This window comes from Plodia interpunctella, chromosome 5 (assembly GCF_027563975.2).
Source record: "Plodia interpunctella isolate USDA-ARS_2022_Savannah chromosome 5, ilPloInte3.2, whole genome shotgun sequence".
Taxonomy (NCBI): domain Eukaryota; kingdom Metazoa; phylum Arthropoda; class Insecta; order Lepidoptera; family Pyralidae; genus Plodia; species Plodia interpunctella.
Window position 1 is genome coordinate 222,233 of NC_071298.1, and position 21,930 is coordinate 244,162.

The following is a 21,930-nucleotide window of genomic DNA, read 5'->3' on the forward strand; positions in this document are numbered from 1 at the left end:
CTAAACTTTTCAGATTAATATACTAACATAATTAAGTACGGTAATTAAGTGTTTAGCAATATATTGCTAAAAATAAAAACTCGTTTGAGTTTTTGTTTTTAGCAATATTTTCATCATGCCACCGTTCCGGAGTTGGTAAACCGCCCGTTCATCGTAAATCTAGTATGTTCAATTTACTATATACTACAAACACCAGTACACCAGTATCATTCGTTTGTCATTTTATTTGTATCTAAGGGATGGGAACATCCGCTGCCATTCTAGATAACTAACTGTAACGCGCAGTAGGTACGATAACTTTGACAGTTTAAAATATGGCCACAGTTGAGTTTCATGAATCAGGGGTCGTATTTCACACAAACTTTCGTTATTTCTGACATAGCGTTTTTATTACAAACGTACGCTGAAAGCGCTGAAAAATGTACAATGAACTAGGATATTTAATGTCTTGGGAAAACGTTTAATCATAAGTACTTGATATAACTTTATAGCTAGCGGTTTTTTTATACTACCCAAAGTAGTAGCCACACAGGTATGCGGCCCACTTGATGGTAAGTGGTCACCGTAGGCTTTGAACGCCTGCGCAACGCGTTCAGACACGCGGTGCTTACTTTATGGCCCAGGATCTTTTTCCACAGCACAATGTAATTACAATGTCCCTCTCAACCTTCACACGTGAAAACAACATTGCAAACTGTGCTGTATGCAGACGACCTTTTTACTAAGGTCTACCTCTGGTGATAGGTAGCGGTTGGGAGCGAAACTATAACATGTATATATTAAATGTCGTCGAATGAAGCTGTTCACATAATTGTTTTCTATCTTCACTTCAGCTTAGTTTTGTATGGACACAAGTAGGAAGTCAGATATATTTATGTTCACTGCAACAAATAACTCACTTCATTATTCAACACGCCGCCATAATGAGCAACGCTCTGCGTTGTTGTATTTAAGTACGCCTTAAACACCGTGACTACAGCAGTAATTTTCTGATTTAAGAACAATGAACAGCAAATTCCGTCGCGACGTACTCAAACTAAAGTTTCTCTTATCCCTACATGTTCCAGGTAGCCTTCGGAGCTGTGACGCCGCGCCTTTTGCATCATAATCTTAGGGTGCACCGGTTAATATGACCGGGTATGATTTTTTGATGAACCAACCAACGATTCATCTAATAAAACGTGGTATTCGAGTTTCGCAACTCTTGGCTCTATTCTGCCTCATAAAAGAAGAAGAAGAATGTCTGTAAGTAGTTGGGACAGATTTTATTCTCGAACAGACAGACAGAAAGACTTTCGCGTTTATAATATTAGTATGGATTTTTAATTGTATAAACTTCAACGCCTCATAACGACTAAACAACTTAATGATCAAATTCACATTCCACTGATCCTTACGTTAAATATATATAATTCCATGTTAATCCCGAGTCCATACAAACAAACAGAGCAACGAACTGCCGACCTTGGCAGTCGTTGGCGGATGAATTTATGAGATTGAACCTTAAGGTACTTGCAGATACATGCTGAGCATCTTTATAGGATAATGAGGATCCGACGACGATGCAAGCAAAGATAATTATATCCTTACATATTAAAACAGTCCTTACCGCGTCTGTCTGTCTGAATGATAAACTAAAAACTACTGTACTTATTAATCTATAGGTACTGTATTTCCTGAAAAATTATATAAAATATAGCCTATAGCAATCTTGGATAATATACCTTTCTAATGGTGAAACAATTTTTGAAATCGATTCGGTAGTTTCGGAGATTACCCGCCTCAAACATACAAACTCACAAACAAACGCAATAAAATATACAACTAAACCTTCCTCAGGCAATCTTCAATGTAATTAAAATAAATACTTAAGTTTTCCAAAAATAAAAGTTATATTTTTCCTATGAGGGGGAGACCTAGGAGGGTTGCGACAATTTTTGCTTTAAGGAGCATATCTCGAGGCAGAATCATAGCGCGATTATCAACTCTATACCTTATTATAGCTTAAATCTTTACTCGTTTCCTGCTTACCAATTATAAATTAATGTTGCCTTTGCTGTACCTTTGATTAAAATATCATGAGACTGGGTTTCAAATCAGAAATTGATAAATTAAACGGTAGATTGTTCAAAAATTAGGAAGGTTCTCATTCAGGACACGTAAAGTGTCTTGAAGAGGCTTTAGTTTCATGAACATATAAATTGAGAAAGTCTATAATGTTGTCTTTAGTTTTCTTATTTCGAAAGATATAAAGGCTTTCACAAAAGAATGGTAAATATTTTACTAGTCCTCAATTTATTTTATTTTAGCACACGAATTGAAGAACTTGCTTTTTTGTAACTAAATGAAAACAAACAAAAACATATTTTGAAAATTAATGTCGACCTTTTGGGGCATTACCTTAAATTGATTATGAGGAAAATTTTATTGCCCAAGTAATAAATGTATAAGACTATTATAAACATAGTATGTCGTATTTTATAATGGTCATCTTTTTCCTTAATAAATTCTGATGTATTTGCCATTTGAATAAAATATTTAATGTTTATAGTAAGTAATACGATACTATAAAAAAGAGAAATATTTGTATATATTTCTACATTTATACTTGCGTTTTCAGAAACGACTGATTCCATTGAAATTTGAAATGCAGGTACCAAGGTCACTTTTCATATTTTCATTGAAACATATATAAAACAACGAGCGAATATTGAGATGCCCACGAGTATTTTATTAAATATTATTAAATAGTTTAGCTCTCCAAACTCAATACAAAATACCTATCTTCTTATAAACTTCTAAAACTACTTAGCTATTTGTAAGGAGACTTCTGAATATTGTACGACAGGTCAATGTTGGGCCGCTGCAGCCTTTGCTTCTCTCCCACCAATACAATCACCTATATTTATCTGAATCGATACGATCCGAGTCGATGATACTCGTACGACAAACCGTTAAATAGTTGAAGTCAACAGAGTTAAAAAAATTACTACTATAATGCATTTACGTAATGAAAATAGATTTAATTGATCAATGCTTCTTATAATATTATACTTTTTTAGTGCTTTTAAAGTTTCGGAAAGCTTTTTTACTCAAGAAGTAGTATGGTGTCACCCTGTTCTCATTGTTTAGCTTGAAGCCATTTGATTTAGCTTGATGACAATAATGCCCTATATGTTCTCATGGACTTGATAAGCCAACGAAAATAATAATAATATTTTTAATAACTCTATATTTAAAATTTTAAAAATAACAAATCTAAAACAAATTAAGTGTATAACAATTTGAATGACAATCATTCATGTCTCAGTTTGATCTAACATGAGCTGATTTTCAAGGTGTGATAAAAAAGGATTATTATATCTAAATTGTAATCTAAGTAAAACACTCTACGGAGCATATTTGATTAATGGGTCAATGTCAGGTCGCCATAACACTGAGCGTCTCATAGCCTTACAGCCTACTACGCAACGTTCACCTACTTTTGTTGTGTAGAACAGACCTTATCTGATGGACTGAATTTCCAGTCGTTACACAGATTTTTGTCCTAACAATTTTGTCAACACGCAAAGAAAGAAATACACCTACCGACAGTTATTCTTGACCTGATTATATGATGATAGTAACCAATCCTGTTGGAATTAACTAAAATTCCTACATCTGTACCTCACAGAAGAAGTAATCATATCATAATTTTCTTTGGTTCATTTTCATAACTGTCATTTCGGAAGTACACAGTGACTTCAATACAAGATTTGTTTAAACGCTATAATATATGAAACTACTAGTCTGATTAAAAAAAATGCATATCACTTTCTAGTGATATAGTAGACTTTCTAGTCTACTATTTTAAAATTCTGAAATTCCCAGTATATAGTAGTCATGAATAAGCATACGTCTTATTTCATTTGACTAGATATTTTTTATTTTATTTATGAGGCGCACAAACAGTATACAGATAATACAGTACATAATTTCATTCAACAACAGTTTTGAACTAATCTTATTTATTTATTTATTTGTTTATTAATATGTAAACATAACAGACGTGCACGAATATAGGTACGTTACCTTTACGAATATATTGTGATGGGCCATATTGTGATGGGCCGACCAACGTGATTCATGTTACATTGACTCCGGTATTGATTTGATTAATATTTTACGATACCACTCACTATGTGCCTGGGTTTGGTTCATTTATGATGAACTTTTGTTTTTTATATGGATCGATGTCTTTCAGCTTCATTTGAAAGCTTTTTACAGATTCCTAAAACAAACGACAAGGAAAATCAAAAGTAGACATTTTGAAAATCACAAATAATAAGAGATCAGGAATATGTTTGGATTGAGTTGGAATTGAATTTTATTTGCGGAATTTTTTTAAATTTCAATGTGTACAAACAGGCATTATTGAAAGGAAAAAGAGAAATCGAAATTTATATATTTATTCAAAACTTTGAATTTTTATAGAAACTAGATACTTAATGAAGAAAATATTCCATCCCACTTAAATTGTAAAGGCGAAAGTATGTTTGTTACTTCTTCACGCTCAAACAGTTCGGTCAATTTTATGAAATTTGGTATTCAGGTAGCTATAAGATTATAGATTAACAAAATGTTTGTTTTTTTTTTGTAATATAACAAAGTTTAAATTATAATAACAAACAATACCACAGCTAGTATTAAATAAATGAAGCAGAAGAAAGTAATGGCAATGTAAGCCAGTCCGGTCTCGTCTCTTACTACTAAAATATTGTTTGTTAAACCAGAAACAGGGAAATAAATTTGATTAAAAACACTATACAGGTAAAAGCTTGGTCACTTTTTAATACACAAAGTCTCAATACTGTGACTTCCAAAAATAAAGCTACAGAACAGAATTTGCCTAAAACACATCAATTTGATCCTGAAATGAGTTAATCTTCAGAGGAATCCGACATCGAGTATCTTCAAACGAATTAATTTCTGTCCCCTCTTTTATTAGATTCCGGGACCTCGCTTTCAAGGTCAAGGTTAAATAGGCATTTGAAAATCCAACTAATAATTCAATTCCCAGGTTTTATTAACTGCTTTTTACTTTTAAAAAATCTTGAGCTGTAGTGCGAGCTGTTGCATTGTAGCTCCATAATCAGTGCTGTGATCCGTAAATTTAATTGGTCTATCACTAGGATTTTTATTGGCCTACTGGATTTTCGCTTTTTATATTTCGATTAATAGTTGCTTTTTCTTTAATTATTGTATCCAACGAAAGAAATTTCCTCACTGATTTCCACCAAGATCAACAAACAATTCTAAAAAGCAATTTCTAAAAAGCACTTTAAAACTATAATACTCTATAACCAATGACACAATGACTCTTTAATATCGCAAATGGCACTGTTCAAATATTTTGTGTACAAATGGCACTTCAGCCTTCCAGAGCTTCGGAAAGCTCGCGGCGTGAAAGCTTCAGTCAGTCGGCGGCGACCGGAACCGCCTGCCGCCCTCTACGCCGCGCTGCGGTCTCGTAGCTTCTCGTAGCAACTTGCAAACTTTCGAATTGAACGGTGAGTTATTGGGAAAGCTTTCGTCTATTTTCTGTAGTCTTGTTTTAATTCATATTTGCATTATCACAATAAGTAAAAGCTTACAAAGACGTGTGCAGTATTTTAAAGCCTCATGCGAAATTAAAAACTTTTAAAAACCTTTATTGTAACTCGATTTAAAATCGATTTTTACCTTTCGAAAGATAAGTGATAAGGAAATTTCTTTTGTAGTTATTATTTTATGGACTCTAATAACTACTATTAAATATAATAGAAATTGTGTGATGAGATTCTGTAGGTAATAGTATAATTGTTTGTCCTCACAAACACAATCAACAAACACGCATTTCATTTGTTTTCGTCGGCGGCGACACTGAGTGACATTTATTGGAGAACTAATTTAATTCTCTTGACAAGTTTTATTTACTTTCCGGCTTTCCCTGTCAGTGTTGAGGTAGTACGATACATTGGATTGCTATATAGGATAATTTTTGTGCACTGCACAAATTTTGAGTTCAGATACGGATGATGTAAGTCAATTAATATCAAAAGAAATCGACGTCAAAAAATAACAATTTTTTTGGTCTCCTATAAAAGTTGGCTAATCGGACTTAGTATGGAAAGTCGAGGTTTATGGAAGCTGGAAGGGGCCATTGGTTATACAATAATGTTACTATTTGTAAGCAATTTATTATTTCCTAGTATACTTTAGTTAAGGAAGTATTACGAGTGTATATTTCTTAATTTACTTATAGCATAATTAGAATGAATTCATTAATAAATCACATCCAATGCCCCCCCCTCGCGCTGCACGACAATGCCGAGGCAAGGTCACTGTCATGGTTTAGTGACGGTGCGCACGCGCACGTGGCTATGCTAATTACTGGTGTATTATCAATGACAGTGTTGAAAATATTTGTTTGCAAAGAGCGAAGATAAATATTTTCTTTTCATTCAAATTGTTCTATGTTTAAATAAAATTAAATGCCTATAAAACTTCCATTTATTTGCATTGTGTTGTGCACAGACTAATAAAACCGACACATAAAGGTTGTCGCACATTATTTTTATACTTCAAATCTTAAAATTTTTAAATTTCCTAAGATTGTGTATAGGGATCAAATTTTAGAACTACTTACATACCCGATTTACAAAATTTCATCAGAACGACAAATGGTGCTATTTAGCCAGATCCAGATATTTACACGGAATCGAAGCTTCAGGAAGCAAACAGTTTAAAAATAAACTTGTAAAAGTTTGAAGTCTTACGCTCTCATACATATCAGAGAAACAAATAAAAACGCTCGTATGTTTAAACTTGACTCCAATAAGTAGTTTCCTCTACTCCAACCTTTCACTGGTCACTTTTACGAGTGAGAAAATTTACAAGTCAATCAAATATTAGGTGAACTATGTTCCGGTAATATAGTTATATATCCCTGTGGATATAACTATATATATCCATAACTATATATGTTGGAGAAAATCCAAAATAATTTTGCCCTTTTTTTGTATTTAAAAGAGTGTGGCGTCTACCCTTACTATCCCTTGATGTATCCAAGCTTATTCATCTTAGGTATGTTTGCATACAGCAAACTTGGGGTGAGAAGAGACTTCGCCCTCATGAAGTATATTTTAAAAATATTTAGAGGACAGGTCCATAGTCCGGAGATGCTTGCAAAGATGCAGTCGCTTGTACCCAATGAGTATGTGTTCGCGCGGCGCCGGCCCGCTCTGTTTGACGTTCCAGTCGCTAGAACCAATTTACTTAAGTTTGCTACTTGTCACGAGCTATAAGTATTGTGAACGCTGTAGCAGATGTCTTTAATGATAGCCTGTCAACAATCATGGTTGTCGTTCGGAAATACGTGGAATCATATTAAATGTATCTTACTTGTTTATATACCTATATATTTTATGTAATACCCATTATATATACCTATTCATGTACTTATAACATCGCTTTAGTGTTATTACTGTTATGATATTATAAAGTTTCTATAAATAATAAATAAATAAATAAATATATGGCTTTTTCTATCTTACTGCGACATATACACTAGTATAGTGGTTTAGAGTTGGTTGCCATCCTGCGGGCAACATCGATACAAATAGTGGTTGAAACTAAATGTTTCATCGTGTATAATTACATACATGTATAATTACGTCGTGGTAAATATGTAGTATTACAATGAATTATACACCTAAACCCGCCTCTTGAATCACTCTATTTAAAAAACCCGTATAAAAATCCTTTGGGTAGTTTTAAAGATCTAAGAATATAAGCAGATAGACATCGGGAAGCAACTAGTCTACATACTATGTAATGATGTATGTTTTGTTTGCTAAAACTTTAATGTACTTATAAGAAAATATAAATAAATATAAAAAAGCAGAAATGGTGATAACAACCGCGGATTAATCCCATGGAGGGATCTCTTCCTGGCATCTGACACAAAAACAAAAAAATATTTCATTCTAATCGTATCTATGTAATCTCCGATAGGGTTTTTCTACAATCATCTAACCAAACATTCGCACATATTTAACGTTCACAATATCTTAGGATTAGTAAGATAGGATAGGTATAGTGAGTTTGTAAGAATAGAAGTACATTATTATTATAATTTTCCAACTTATAGCGCAGTCGCTGAATGTCACGACCTTTCCGTTATATTGTGGTCCTCGAGCTCCTTTGACGGGGAATATTACACTTCTCGGTATTGTGGGGAACTCTGCCGATCTGTTTGAGATACACGAGACTATGGGATTATACTGGATTCTATTCACGAGGTGTGACTGATATTATAAATAGATCTCAGTTGAACTACAAAAAATATTATATTATTAAATTAAGGATCTTGATCCTTTACTGCACAAAAGTCACCGCGTATTTAGTAGGTACCACTGTACCTTCTTAGTAATAAAACTATAATACGGAAAATGTACAAAAGCTGACCTTATCCTTGTAAGCATTTTTTTCCCGGCAATATTGTTTTTCACTAATTGCATTAGTCGTGATTTTTTTATACTAATGAATATGAAACAGGCATATGGACGTCTAATGGAAAGTAGTGATCACAGCCACAGATTATATATTACTTCCAGTACCGCAGCCTATGGACGCATGGAACCCTAGACTGCGCTGATGAAAAACGAAGTTCTTGAATAACTCCAATATATTTTTAAATTAATCTTCACTAATGCTTCAAAAACAATAGCAAAGATATTATATTCTACATTCAGCGATTGTGGCGTAGATATATCAAGCAGGGAGAAGCATCTTTTCCTACAATTTATACTCGTATATAGAAAATTCATTCGCGAGTTCAGATGTGCGCTTGAAAATGCGATTTGCTAGCAGACTGCATTGAATTATTGCAGCGGGTATTACAGCTAATGCAAGGCGAGTGAAGACACACCGCCTTCTGCGGTAACGTTCATTTACAGGAGAATGAATTATACTTGGAAAAGCAGGAATACGACGGATATTTTTGCGTGAAAAACAATTTGCTTTATTTTTGACGAATACTAGATTTTTTCATTAGCTTCTTAGTTATTTAATGTCTTTGCCTAAAAGTTTACTTGAAGCTTTTTCAAAGTATAGTAAAAAGACAAGCTCCTAAAAAAAACTACATTTATCGTTGTCAGATGTAGCCTCGTTGCAGACCATAGCAAGGTTATGTTTTAATTTGTAGAAAAAAAGAGACAGAAAATCATATATTTTTAAAGAGTTTAAAATTATAAAATTTCTAATAGTTTAATAATTTATAATATATATATATATATTTTGTTTCTTCTTGTCTTGAAACACGTCGTACTAAGCTATTCCCACCGGATAATAAAGCAATATATATAGAACAATCAATCTTTATTTGAAACGACAAACATCCTGATGGCTAAATCTCAATCTGATTTTTGAATCCATTCTATTTTTGTGAGGGCATCGCAATATTATGAATTTTTTTGCTTCCAGGTATATTATATTTGTAACATAACATCGATAACTGGCAATTTTCATAAAACTTCATTTTTCTATTTTTTAAAATCTATATTAACAAAAATATATTAATAGATTTTTTTGGTTCGGCGTCGTTTCACAAATTAATTTTCAAGTATTCCATGTCATTCTGTGTAAAGACGAAGGGTGTTAAAATGAAGGCTTTGCTTTCATGCTTTTGCGCGACTTTGTATGCTCCTGTTGCTGTAGGAATTCCGAGAAATCCTTTAGTGCTCCGCTACGCTTTCCAAGGAACATGCTAAATATAAATATTTTATGCTGTCGGCTGTCTGTCCACCAGCTATGAAAAAGTTAGTATATTGATTGATGATGACAATCAATTTTAATCTTCAGTTCATCTTGGCTCATCTCAAAAACTTAGGATTTAATGGTTAGGTAGCTCTTTCACTGAAATTTTAATACAGTTTAAAAAGCCCTCATCTCACGTTCATTTTGGGGTTACTATCGAATAAAAATTAGGAATAAAATTCAATTTACTTTATCTATAGTACATATTTATAAATCTCTTACATCTTTCGGAGTATGATATAGAACATATAAAATAATGCTTGCAATTTATCATTTTATTAGATTATGTTCTGTAGTAAATTTCAACACACATTCTTGCCAATGCAATATATCCACGGGAAAAGCTATGTGCAATGTCTCGTAGTACACCATTTTGTAAAACCTACATTTAGTCAGCTCAACGTAACAATAACCTGCTCAATAAACCACACGATAACAAGCATCAAAGTGGAAACTATATTACACACCAGGTCCAGCGACAACGCCGCCCCTTGAGGAAAGCTAGGAAAGTCGGGGGAAAGCCGAGGAGGCAAGGGAGGGGAGGGGACAGGGAAACGCGTGGTTCACTGGGCTCTGATTATACGGGCTTTGATGGCCGCTTCATTGCATGTGCATGCTGCGTCGGTAAGTGGCGATCAAAGACCTGGGCTGCGAGATGTGAAGCGTTGAATTAATCACTGTGAGCGTGTTAGGAATGAATTTGCATACAAAAAATTATAAAGGTATATTTAGTTGATATTCAAAGTGAATGATTAAACAAAGGTCATTTAATGGGTGAGTTGCATCAACAAATTTGAAGTTGATTTTAATCGGCGTACCGCTGACGTCAGACAAAATGGCGTACTTTGCGTTTTCATGTTAAACGGTGTATCTTTGTTGTCACAATCACGCAAATTCTCCCCATATCACGACGAGGCGACTTTCATATTTTGAAGCCTACATTAATAAGACTGTTATAGTATATTATTGCAATGTTAAAACGACCGAGTATATCAATATTCTCGATCATAAATGTGTCCTGCAATCCTGTTTGTCTACTCACTGGAAAAAAGTATTTCCAATATGAAACTTTTAATTTTCAGTATCTCCCTTTGATCCCGCTGGCTGGCACGTGATATTCTGATATAACAGACACGTTTTAGCTTTTTGTCGATCGAAGTTATGAAAAATGGTTATTGGAAAACGTCTTTAACGATAATGGCGACACAAACATTGAAACAGCTGCTATAATAATAAGACTGGCTTCAAAAGAAAATAAACAAAAAATTTAATTTTTACTAGCGGCTCGTCCAGGCTTTACTTGGGTAAAACCATAATAAACTACAAACCTAAACCTTCCTCTTTAATCATTCTATCTATTTGAAAAACCCTATCAAAATCCGTCGCGAACTTTTAAAGATCTCAGCATACAGACGGAGAGACAGCGGTGGTGATACCTTCTCGGGTAATAAATATTTAATAAAATCAAATATCTTATCAGGAACCTTATGTAAAGGTCTCTTCTTTTGATCCTTCCGTTAATTTGGAAATTGATTTTCTTTTTAGTCCACCGCGCTGTTCTGGAAGGAAAAGAAAAATATACAATATGCCAGCTGCTTCTCCTCCCAAACGGATTGTAAAAGTCATTAGAGACATGATTACAAACAGGAGATTTTTCTCATACACGATAGCTAACAACATATTTTTGATGACCTCACGCTCATTGTAAATAACTCAATTGCAAGAAGTGTTTTCTCAGTAAGTGAAATAACATTTTAGTTTTCATAAGGAATAAAATAAAACTGAGAAAAATTCAGAGATAAAAATGTGATACTGTCGCTGTACACATTTTTGTTCTGTGCACTTATTAAGCTGAAGCTATAAGTTTAACTGGTCGGATAAACATCGTTCTGTGCTGTACGGAAGGCTTAATCAATATGTCCGAAACTAGGTCGACCGGTAAATTACGCGTCAACGAGGGGTTGCATACACTTTATATCTAGATAACTAAAAACTTTATGTTTACGGGGTAGACAGAGTCACACCGAGTTCGAGAGAACATGTGGATCTGGAAGTTTTACTTGTCTGTTTCATTATTTTGATGATTATTCAATTAACTAATTGTTAAAACTTTTTATTGAGTTTCACATGACCTGTTCAGTAGTCAAATAATTTATAGTCAAATTCCAACTGTATTACAAAGGTGAGATTTTCCACGTCGTTTCCGTTCCCATGTCAATGCATTATTACCATAAGATCATTCTTATGGTAATAACATACTTATGGTGCACCAGGACCCACCCATGGTCTATTCCCATCAGCTCCTCACAACTTACAGCGTGGAGATGATATTTTTGTCACAAATTGAATACAACAAGACATAAGTATATAACAAAACAACTTGGCGCAGAAAAATATTTTTGTTAATAAAATATATTTTAACATACAAATCAGTAACATAAGTTGGAATTTAATAGACTAAGTAGTAGATCTTTGATGAAAGCTTATAAGTATAGACAAAATTACATTACCTACGAACTTGTACTTCTAAGTAAGCAATTTATATTCAAATTTTGGGGAGAATAAATAATAAATAAATATATTAGGACAAATCACAGATTGAGCTAGCCCCAAAGTAAGTTCGAGACTTGTATTATGGGATACTAACTCAACGATACTATATTTTATAACAAATACATATATAGATAAACATCCAAGACCCGGGCCAATCAGAAAAAGATCATTTTCCATCATGACCCGACCGGGGATCGAACCCGGGACCTCTCGGTTCAGTGGCAAGAACCTTACCACTGCGCCACCGAGGTCGTCAAAAGAAGCTTCCTCGTACTTCTTCCGAGCATCTTCTTTTTACAGAGAAGGTTTGCTGTTATATCTATCACATAAGTATACCTACATTTAAATAGTTAATTGCAAGTCACACTAACAAAGCGGGTATAGTTACGTCTCAAAATCACGGACACCCAGGACAGTCATACTACATAATGATGTATGATATTAACAAGACCGTCACTAATAGACATAATCCATTAACTAACAACGTATTACCGTCGATAGATCAGAAATAATCAGAAATGGCGCGCGACCGATATTGGGCGTTTTGAAAAACGGCTAGTTTCAGGTCGGTCTCTGTAATGGCTGTCTCCCGTGTCTGTTGGTGAACACGGAACCTACTCTATATTTTGATACAATCCAGTTTACAACCTAAACTAATCTACATCGCCCAAGTTGTATTTTAATACCAATGCGATTCATTTCAGGTTCCTAAATGGTACTGCGCTGCTTTTGAATCGTTCCGTAAAATTGATAAACTCTATTGATAGCACCAGATGGTAGACCTGCAAGAACTTATATAGATCACATTTTCTATTTAAAAAAACGCATCAAAATCCGTTGCGTGGTTTTAAAGATCTAACTAAGCTCGTCTCATATATAGTCGCTCCCCTCTAGACAGAGGGGAGCGACTATATATGAGACGATATATGTCTGTCTGTCATACATAGAATAAACAGACGTTTATTCTATGTATGACAGACAGACAGCGTGAAGCGACTTTGTTTTATATTATATAATGATAACGATATTATGATGATAATATGTTATCTATTTATTTGTTCAAAAATATTTTAAACTAAGCAACTTTTTGTAAACTAAACTGTCTAAAAGGTATCGAATAAGGCTAAAACTAGGCCTTTTGAAACAGACAAATTACCTGCCAGGCCGTTAGCCCGTGGCTGTCACACACAATATATCCCCAGGGCGACATCGGTCGGCCGCGGATCGACCTTGCCCTTCCCAACATTATTATCTGTAGCATGGGCTGAGCTAGACTTGATGTAAGGCTGGCTACACGACTACACGTTGATTGGGTATTTCATTGGCACATGAGATAGGAAATAACTAAATAATTCATCTTATTCAGCGGTGTAATGATCCTTAAACTATTTATTATTATTATAAAACAATAATTATGTATATTCATGTTAGCCCGTACAAAAGGTTTAACTTTCAATTCACATAGGTATTGAATAAAATATCTCCAAGAATTCGCGAACTTAAAATAAAAATACCCTAATAATTTGCTCCTACCAAGTGACGCAAAGATATATGTCATATCACATCAGCAAGCCGCGCGAACATACATCAAGACCAAATTCTTGCTGAATGTCTCCTGATCCATAAAGGTCTTTGAGACAGATTGTAATACACCAAATTATGAAAAAATAGTTATTGTACATTCACGATTTTTTTTTTAAAAGCTTGACTTCCCATCGTTTAAGACACAGATGTTCACGAGCAGAATTAAAAAAAAAACAATTGACCACTTTATTTACCATTGAATCAGAAAACGTTACAAAATATTGTCTTTTTATTCACCAATAGCATATTTATTGTGATTATGATAAAACTTTGTTGATTAACTGAAAGCTCAATCAATTGGAGAGACATTTCAATGCCTATATTGCATGAGTAGTTTATTTTTATTAGGTGTCTTTTCACGTTGGACATCGTAAACAAGGTGCCAAGCACATAGTTCAGCTATTAGCTAATTAAGAGCTGAACTCGGGAAAGTTATGGGAAGGTTTCGCGAAAATAAATACGTAACTGCACTCACATGAGTAGAGATTTTACAACAATAGTTCATCAAAACTAAGATATCACGCAATATCTTATGGCCAAGCTAGCTTTTGAGACAGGCCAAGGGGAAGATGACTTCCGTTGCCCGTAGGGTCCTATTTAATTCTATAGTAATTGTAAATAAGTTATTTTCTTTGCATTCTCTAAGAATACTTACTCCCATCACTCTTTCTGGATCGTTCCCAACAACTTATATGATTTATACATCTGTTTGCAAGTTACAGTCGTGACATTGTAATTAAATATTATGTTTACTACAATAACGGCTTCAACTAATCAATCTAAATAATGTGAAGTTACCAAATTTAGCAGAAATCCAATACTAATATTATAAGAGAGATTTTCATTTTTTTTGCTTGTAATGAATAAACTTAAAAACCACTAGAACGATTTTGATGAAATTTTGCATAAAGACAGACGAAACGTTTTTATCATGATTTTATCGAAGCGAAGCCGGGATGGGCCGCTAGTAGAGAAATAGTTACATCAATTGTTAGTTTGTTTATAATAACTTTATTGCATAAGAAAACACAAAGACACATGGAGGGATATCTTCCAGTCAACCGGCAGGAAAGGGCAAAGGGCATGTCCGCCGATTGTATTAACATGTAAAATACGATTTATATTGTTGAAAAGGTTTAGGTATTTGAAGTTAAATTTCATTACACTACATGTTGGTTTTATGTATTATCGACCACTAATTTGTCAGGGCAAAAGAAGCTTTACTGAGGGTAAGTTTTACCGAGTTTCGTAAAAGTAACTCGATATTGTATAATGCAACATGGTGTATAACGTAGCGTAAGTAGTTATAGAATGTGGCCGTGGGAAGGGCCATACATTTGCGTCTATGGACAAGACAGATATTAAATTCTTGGGAGCGCATTAAATTACGCATTTTACGAGAAAAACGTGAAGCACAAAAATGTACGTTAATAAGTACCTATATTATGTACCTATAAACAGGAAATGTGTCTTATATATTAACTTCTTAAAGAGAGAAGAAAGGAGTCCTGCAACCTTTGAATTGTATAGGCTGATAATCTCTGCTACTTTTTCATGCAGCAATAATTAACTGACTCACAGATATTTACAAATATCCCGTTATCAAATTAAAACAAAGAAGGAAATGACTCAAGACTTTCCGTATGTTTTTGCAACCGTAACACGACGCAACTCGTTCGAATGAAAATTTGGCTTACTGTAATTACATTTAGAATTATTGTGAGTAAGAATGTCAATTTGCCGAGAAAATCGAAAAGTTAACAAATTGTTAACTTTTCGATTTCGATTTCGCCTTTATCTAACTAACAAGGTATTTACCTTGTTAGTTAGATAAAGGCTTACTCAACATCCTATAGTCAGCTTTGTGCCATTCGATTCGATTTAACTGTAGAACTACACAGTTCGTCACACCATTGTCCCATACTTACATTTGGAGATCAATAGGCACAATGCATTACAACACTATACAAAACATGCAGGACTGTCGGTAACATTGTCGTGTTAGGTTTAAGCTGAGAACACAATAGGCTTAAGCGATATTGAGCGATTGGTTCGTTTAGTCTATACTGTCTTTGAGTAAATTAGGCCTTGGCCTATAAAAATATCATTTAAATTAAATATTTGTCATGTGAATATGCATAAAATCCAAGGCTTCGCCGTTATGCCTTTGTACTGACAATTAATTTGTCTGTTTACTAAAAAAATCTTAATGTATATTTTGGTTTGATCTCTCGATATTATGTAGATATCGAGGTTGAAATTCGATACGAAGCGAGTTTTCACATGAAACCAATTGTACCAAAACCTACCTGTATTAAACTTTTTCTAAACTATTAAATATAAAAAAAACAATAATCTCTCTTATAATATTTACGACAAAACAAGAAAAATAAGGAAAAGTTCCAAAGTGGAAGGAACTAATTAATTGTAAATTTTATTACAATGATAACGAATATTTTCTTTTATAGATTTTTCCATAGAGACTGTTGCAGACACGTGAAAAATACACCACGTTTTTAAACTAAATTGAATCTTATTTCACTGTAATATAGAGATCAAATTACAAACGAATATATCTCCACGTGATTGAAGAAGAAACACAAGGCTGTAATTTATGTCATAATGCTCAGTTATACATTGTTTGTTGCTTATTTGTTTTCCCTCATCTGTACCATTAGTTACTATTTTTAGATCTTTATTATCAGCTGTTGTTTACGGTTGTTCTAGAGAAGTATATATTTCATTTATATTTAATTGTTTGTAATAAAAAAAATTGTTAGTATCTTTGTTGCAAATTACAATATTCGTGAACTAACACAAATGTTAATATCCAAAACGATACCGATCGTTTTGGATATTAACATTTGTGTTCTTTTGTGTAGTAATTAAAATATTGTACTACACCAAGAACAAGATACAAGAATGTATGTATTAGAACAATTTATGTAATGTTGACTAGGCCAAAGTAAATACATATTTTATTATCCGAATGGTTGTTCCAGAAATTAGTGCTGTACGCATTTAAATTTATTAAGTTATGTTAAAATTATCATAGACTAGCGGCCTGTCCTGGCTCTGCTCGGTTAAAATCATAATAAATTATATACATAATGGTTTATGTAAGGAGGAAAGTTCCTCAGGTATCATCTATATAATGAAAACCATACAAAAACCGGTCCGGTAGTTTTTGCGTATATCGTGCTCATACAGAAATATAGACAAACAGAAAGACGTGATAGGATCCTTAGCATATAACATTCGATATAATATCCTTACATAATATAGAAATAAGTCCCCCAACCTTTGTTATACCCAAAGAGGGTTGACTCAGGCAGGCGGCCGGTTCTAAAACTACATCGAATCTTTCAGGACAGATAAAAATCAAGTCTACTTTTAAGTGGATTCCGGGCTTCCAAGCGTCGTAACCGTAAATGCAATCCTGAGTGACCTTGAATGACCGTGTATGCATGTGTATACACGATCTGATGAGATAAAGAGACTATGAGGTGTGGAGGTATTTCGAGGAAATAGTCTTCTTGGCATAACGAGAAATTCTTCGACGATTAAAAAAAACATAATTTCTCTTTCAACGTGACTTTGATAATTAACCGATTTGCATATATTTTTTATGTTATTGTGTAATTATACAACAACTACGATTATCCTTATCAATTTGCATCTCACCTTAGCACTGGCATTAAATAATAATAATAATTCCGTGATCTTAGGCTTCTAGAACTGTAATAATAGTTTGCCTCTAGTAACACAATTATAACTATATACTACGTTTAGCTCTCGGTCGAACGGGCGTTCTTTCAACGCGCGTTGAAAATGCGTTGCAATAGACAATCCGTGTTCCGTATTGTTTGACTATCCGTGTACGTGTACGGCATGATTTTTCACGTTAAATATATAGTAACTCTTTTTCTGTGCGTTGGACTCTTAAATATCGAATTTTACTAATATCGGAAATACATTAAACATTTTTATTACATTTCTGAATAAACAAACAACGTTAGAGCTGATTGTGAAATTAAATTAATCAGAGATTTTAATTAATTGCAGTTTAAAACTAATTAAACGTACGCGACTCGTATCTCCGTCAATACCAAACATTAATTATATAATGAGCAATCAGCCGAACAAGGATAATTTGCATTATATATAAAATTAATTATGTGTTATATAATAGTTACGTTGCGGTTATGTGCAGTACCTGTGGACGTGATGGCGGCCACATTTCATGAACATTGTCAGGTTTATTTGTGATGTGGTTTATTTGCTTTGTCAGTAAACACAATCTAAAGATACACAAAACTATAGTAATACAATCCTATAAAAATAACAGCGAATTGGTTGAGCCGGTAATAGAGTTATAAAACGCAGTGCATGCTGTCATTCTGTCTATCCATTGGTACGCGTGTCACGCCTCGATTCAAATTCAATACAACACCCGCCATCTTCAAGTTATATTTTTGATTCATCGCTTACGAGACTCACGACTAACATTTGTACCTACTTCCCTAAGGATATTACACAAAAATAGCAAAGCTAGAACACTGTTTATTTAGCCGCACAAGGTTCTCGAAACATCACAAAATCAGGACGATATGGATGGGTCTAATGCGAGCCGAAATACGCGCCAGCAACTTTATGCCGGCTTCACACTGTCGCCGAACAGTTGGCGCAAACTTTGGTGGATTCGGTATACATTGCTGGATTTTCATTGCGGCAAATGAAAGCACTCATATTAACTACGCAATATTCACGCATTCGCGTCGGCATGGTGTCTGAGTACGGCGTCATTGTGGATCTTGCATTTAGTGCTGCTTTTATCACTGTTTGCTTTTAACCATTATTTTGGAAGCGAAGTAAAGGAGCAGATAGAAATTATTCATACCCATCTGCCTCCTTCATTTGCCCTACTAAAATATACTGTGAAAATAGTGCTCTATTTTATCTGTCCCACTGATCACTGATTGTGGAAATATGAAACTTCTATTCCTAATTTGTCCCCCATTTGATTACTTCGATAGCAAAAAATGTGTTTGTTTAGATGTTATTTTCTGATATTACTTAAATTTATTGAAATTTAAAATACCAATTCTATTCGAAGGAGTGTCATCCATCAAGTCGTACCAGTAGGATTCGAACCTGAGACCTATCAGTTCACAGGCGGGTGTCCACCTCTTCTATTCCTATCGACTATAGTTGGTATTTTAAATCGCAGGTCCTTTTAAAGGATGAATTGAGTTCTGAGTGCCCGAGGTAATGCAAACCCATACATTTAAATAAACATGACTCCATCTCAATATCAAAGCTAGCCTTCACTTTATATCTTCTTATTTACAGTAATAGTTGAAGACTTTGAGGAATTTACGAAAAAAACTATTTTAGTATTATTGAGGGACGACTTCGGCCGTGCGAAAATTTGTATCATATTTTGTAATTAAAACTGATTAACTATAAGATAAAGAACCTAGTAAATAATATTACAATGACATACACGTTACAATCATCCCCACATTATCTACAAAAAGGTAATTTCTGATAACTAAATAGATTTTCATGAAAATTTACTTGGATGCTTCCAAGTATACTTTCATAAAACTAGACTGACTAGCTAAACTATGTCGATAATAACACTTGCCTCCGATAAAGGAAAACATCGTGAGGAAACCTGTACACTGGTTGATTATTGACATATGTGTGAAATGAAGAACGCAATGGCCAACCACTCCAAGTGCCAAGAAAGTTGCACGTAATGACCACGACCCTCAGCCAAGACAGCCTCACAGCCACGACAAGAGACACGACTTAGTCGGGGGTAATATTGCATGAACACAAAATATAGCAATCAGTCACGGAAATAGCCATTGACATCAAAATTCCCTGCACGTATGGAGTCGCAGGAGTTATGTAATTGTGCATACAAAGTGGACGTCCCAGGCGGACTTATTGCGCATGTTCCAATGTACAGCCGACTGCACATCAACCCACTCACAACATTAAACATTACACAATAATTATCTCAAAAATCTTTAAGCAGACATTTAAGTTTATTTTTATCTCCAGGTCTAAAGAAAATAGACATGGCCCTTTAAAAACATAAAATTTGCTTCCCTACTAAAAGGATTTTTGTGTCACTTTAATATCACTCAGTGACATCAAAGTAAGCTATCTGCTAAATGTTATAAAAGGTACTCAGAGAAAAGCTTTTTTGTAGTTATAAATTCTTCTTATATCAAAATAATTCCAACTTTGTATAACACACGCGTTTGTATGTTGAATGGAGTTTGATAAATGTGATTTTTTCCTCCATTTTATGATATCGCATTTCAACTTCCATTCACGAAATTTCCGTAATTTATGAAATCACAGAGTTTCAATGACATATGAATATTTTCACGGGTGGGTGGCGATAAACTGGATATTCTTCTGATAGGCGATAGGCTAACAACCTGTCACTACTTAATCTATGCCTTACTGTTAAACGGGGCCTTTGAGTTTAGCAAGTCCTGGCGCTGTAAGGGATAAATACGTGATACTGAATCTATAAAAGTTAATATCACGTTTATTCCATAATGATGGATCTTATGGAATATTCTGCGCTATTGACACAAACTTACCTCGTAATTACTACGAATTTGCAATTAATTTGAATAGATTAAATTTGCTGATTGATAGCGAACACGGATTTGGTTTCAGAGATTAACAAAGCATTTCTCTTTGTTTGCGATATCAGTTATTGTATGACAAATACCACATATGTTATATAGAAATTGAAGCAAGAATCATACAGTCAACGTATGTCTAATTAGGTTACTGGATTACCCTGCTTAAGCAAAAGAGGTTAACTTGTATAAATATTGACACCGCGTACTGAGCTTGTAATTCTAAGGATTTGCTTTAAATCTGCAAATTCAGTTTGCTGAGTGCGAACCTGTGTTTTATTTTAAGATTTTTTAGACTTTTAATTAATTGAGCAAACTCATTGCTCCTTTGAGTATAAAAGCAAAATGATCCACTGATAATATTCAACGGGCCTATGTCCTAATAAACTGAAATAATTTTGTCGAATGTGGGCTTCGACGCTCAACGGCTGGGAAGAAACCGAGAAATCGCTGAGATGAGAGAGTGTTTTTGTCGAATACTTTGTTTAATTTCAACAGTCACGAGCGTCTTGCTATCTGTAATAAAATAAAAGCCTGCAATTTTGAGCTGAAAATTCCCATGTAAAAATCAGCTGATAAATGTGGGTATGGAGCCCGAAACTTTTTTTTGCTAAATAAATAAATAAAAGTTACCTCAGCCCAAAAGCCTATATTTCTCACTGAATGTTCGTAAATCCTTCATTAGAAACTTCAAATTTATCGTCACATTATCATCATAGCAAGTATAACTCGAATGCTGTACCTCTCCAACATTTTCCACATAGACCATTACAGCCATTGTCAATATAACGAACGCTAGAAACAAAGCTATTAATTCCTATTCACTTTAATCAACATGTTTCGAGCACTGTATTGCTAAATTTAGCCGGATGTTTTTCCACTTAATTTTCCTTAATGAACGATGAAACTCAAGTTCATTTCCCCGGCCTTGCCCGGGTTCAACTCCACACTAATTACATCGCGACAAAAACAAGAAAATTGGCTTTTTGCCATCAACACAATAAGGCTTTTTCGGAAATTTATTACGGTGATAATTGTTTATAAAAACGTGGAAAACTTTATTTGTTTCTTTTAAGGCTTCAAAGAAAATTCAATTTCAAGGAAAACTATGTTTGTCATATTCCTTACAATGTCCAATCATACAGGGTACTTATAGTTGAAAAACTATTGACCTACGTGTGTGTAATTTTGTTATGACTTGACACGATATGGCATATCCTCAGAGGACCTTATAATTAGGTACTTAGGTAAAACGTATGTCAATGTACTACCTTAATACAGC

General features: G+C 34.0%; 1 protein-coding gene across 1 annotated transcript in view; it reads left to right on the plus strand.

Annotated features, from left to right (window-relative positions):
• Window positions 1-5,487: 5,487 nt before the first annotated feature.
• LOC128669759 (uncharacterized protein) overlaps window positions 5,488-21,930 on the plus strand; it is a 77,803-nt gene continuing 61,360 nt past the window's right edge. The window contains exon 1 of the mRNA XM_053744840.2: window positions 5,488-5,549. The gene's annotated coding sequence lies outside the window, so the exon portion shown is untranslated. The remainder of the gene's footprint in view (window positions 5,550-21,930) is intronic.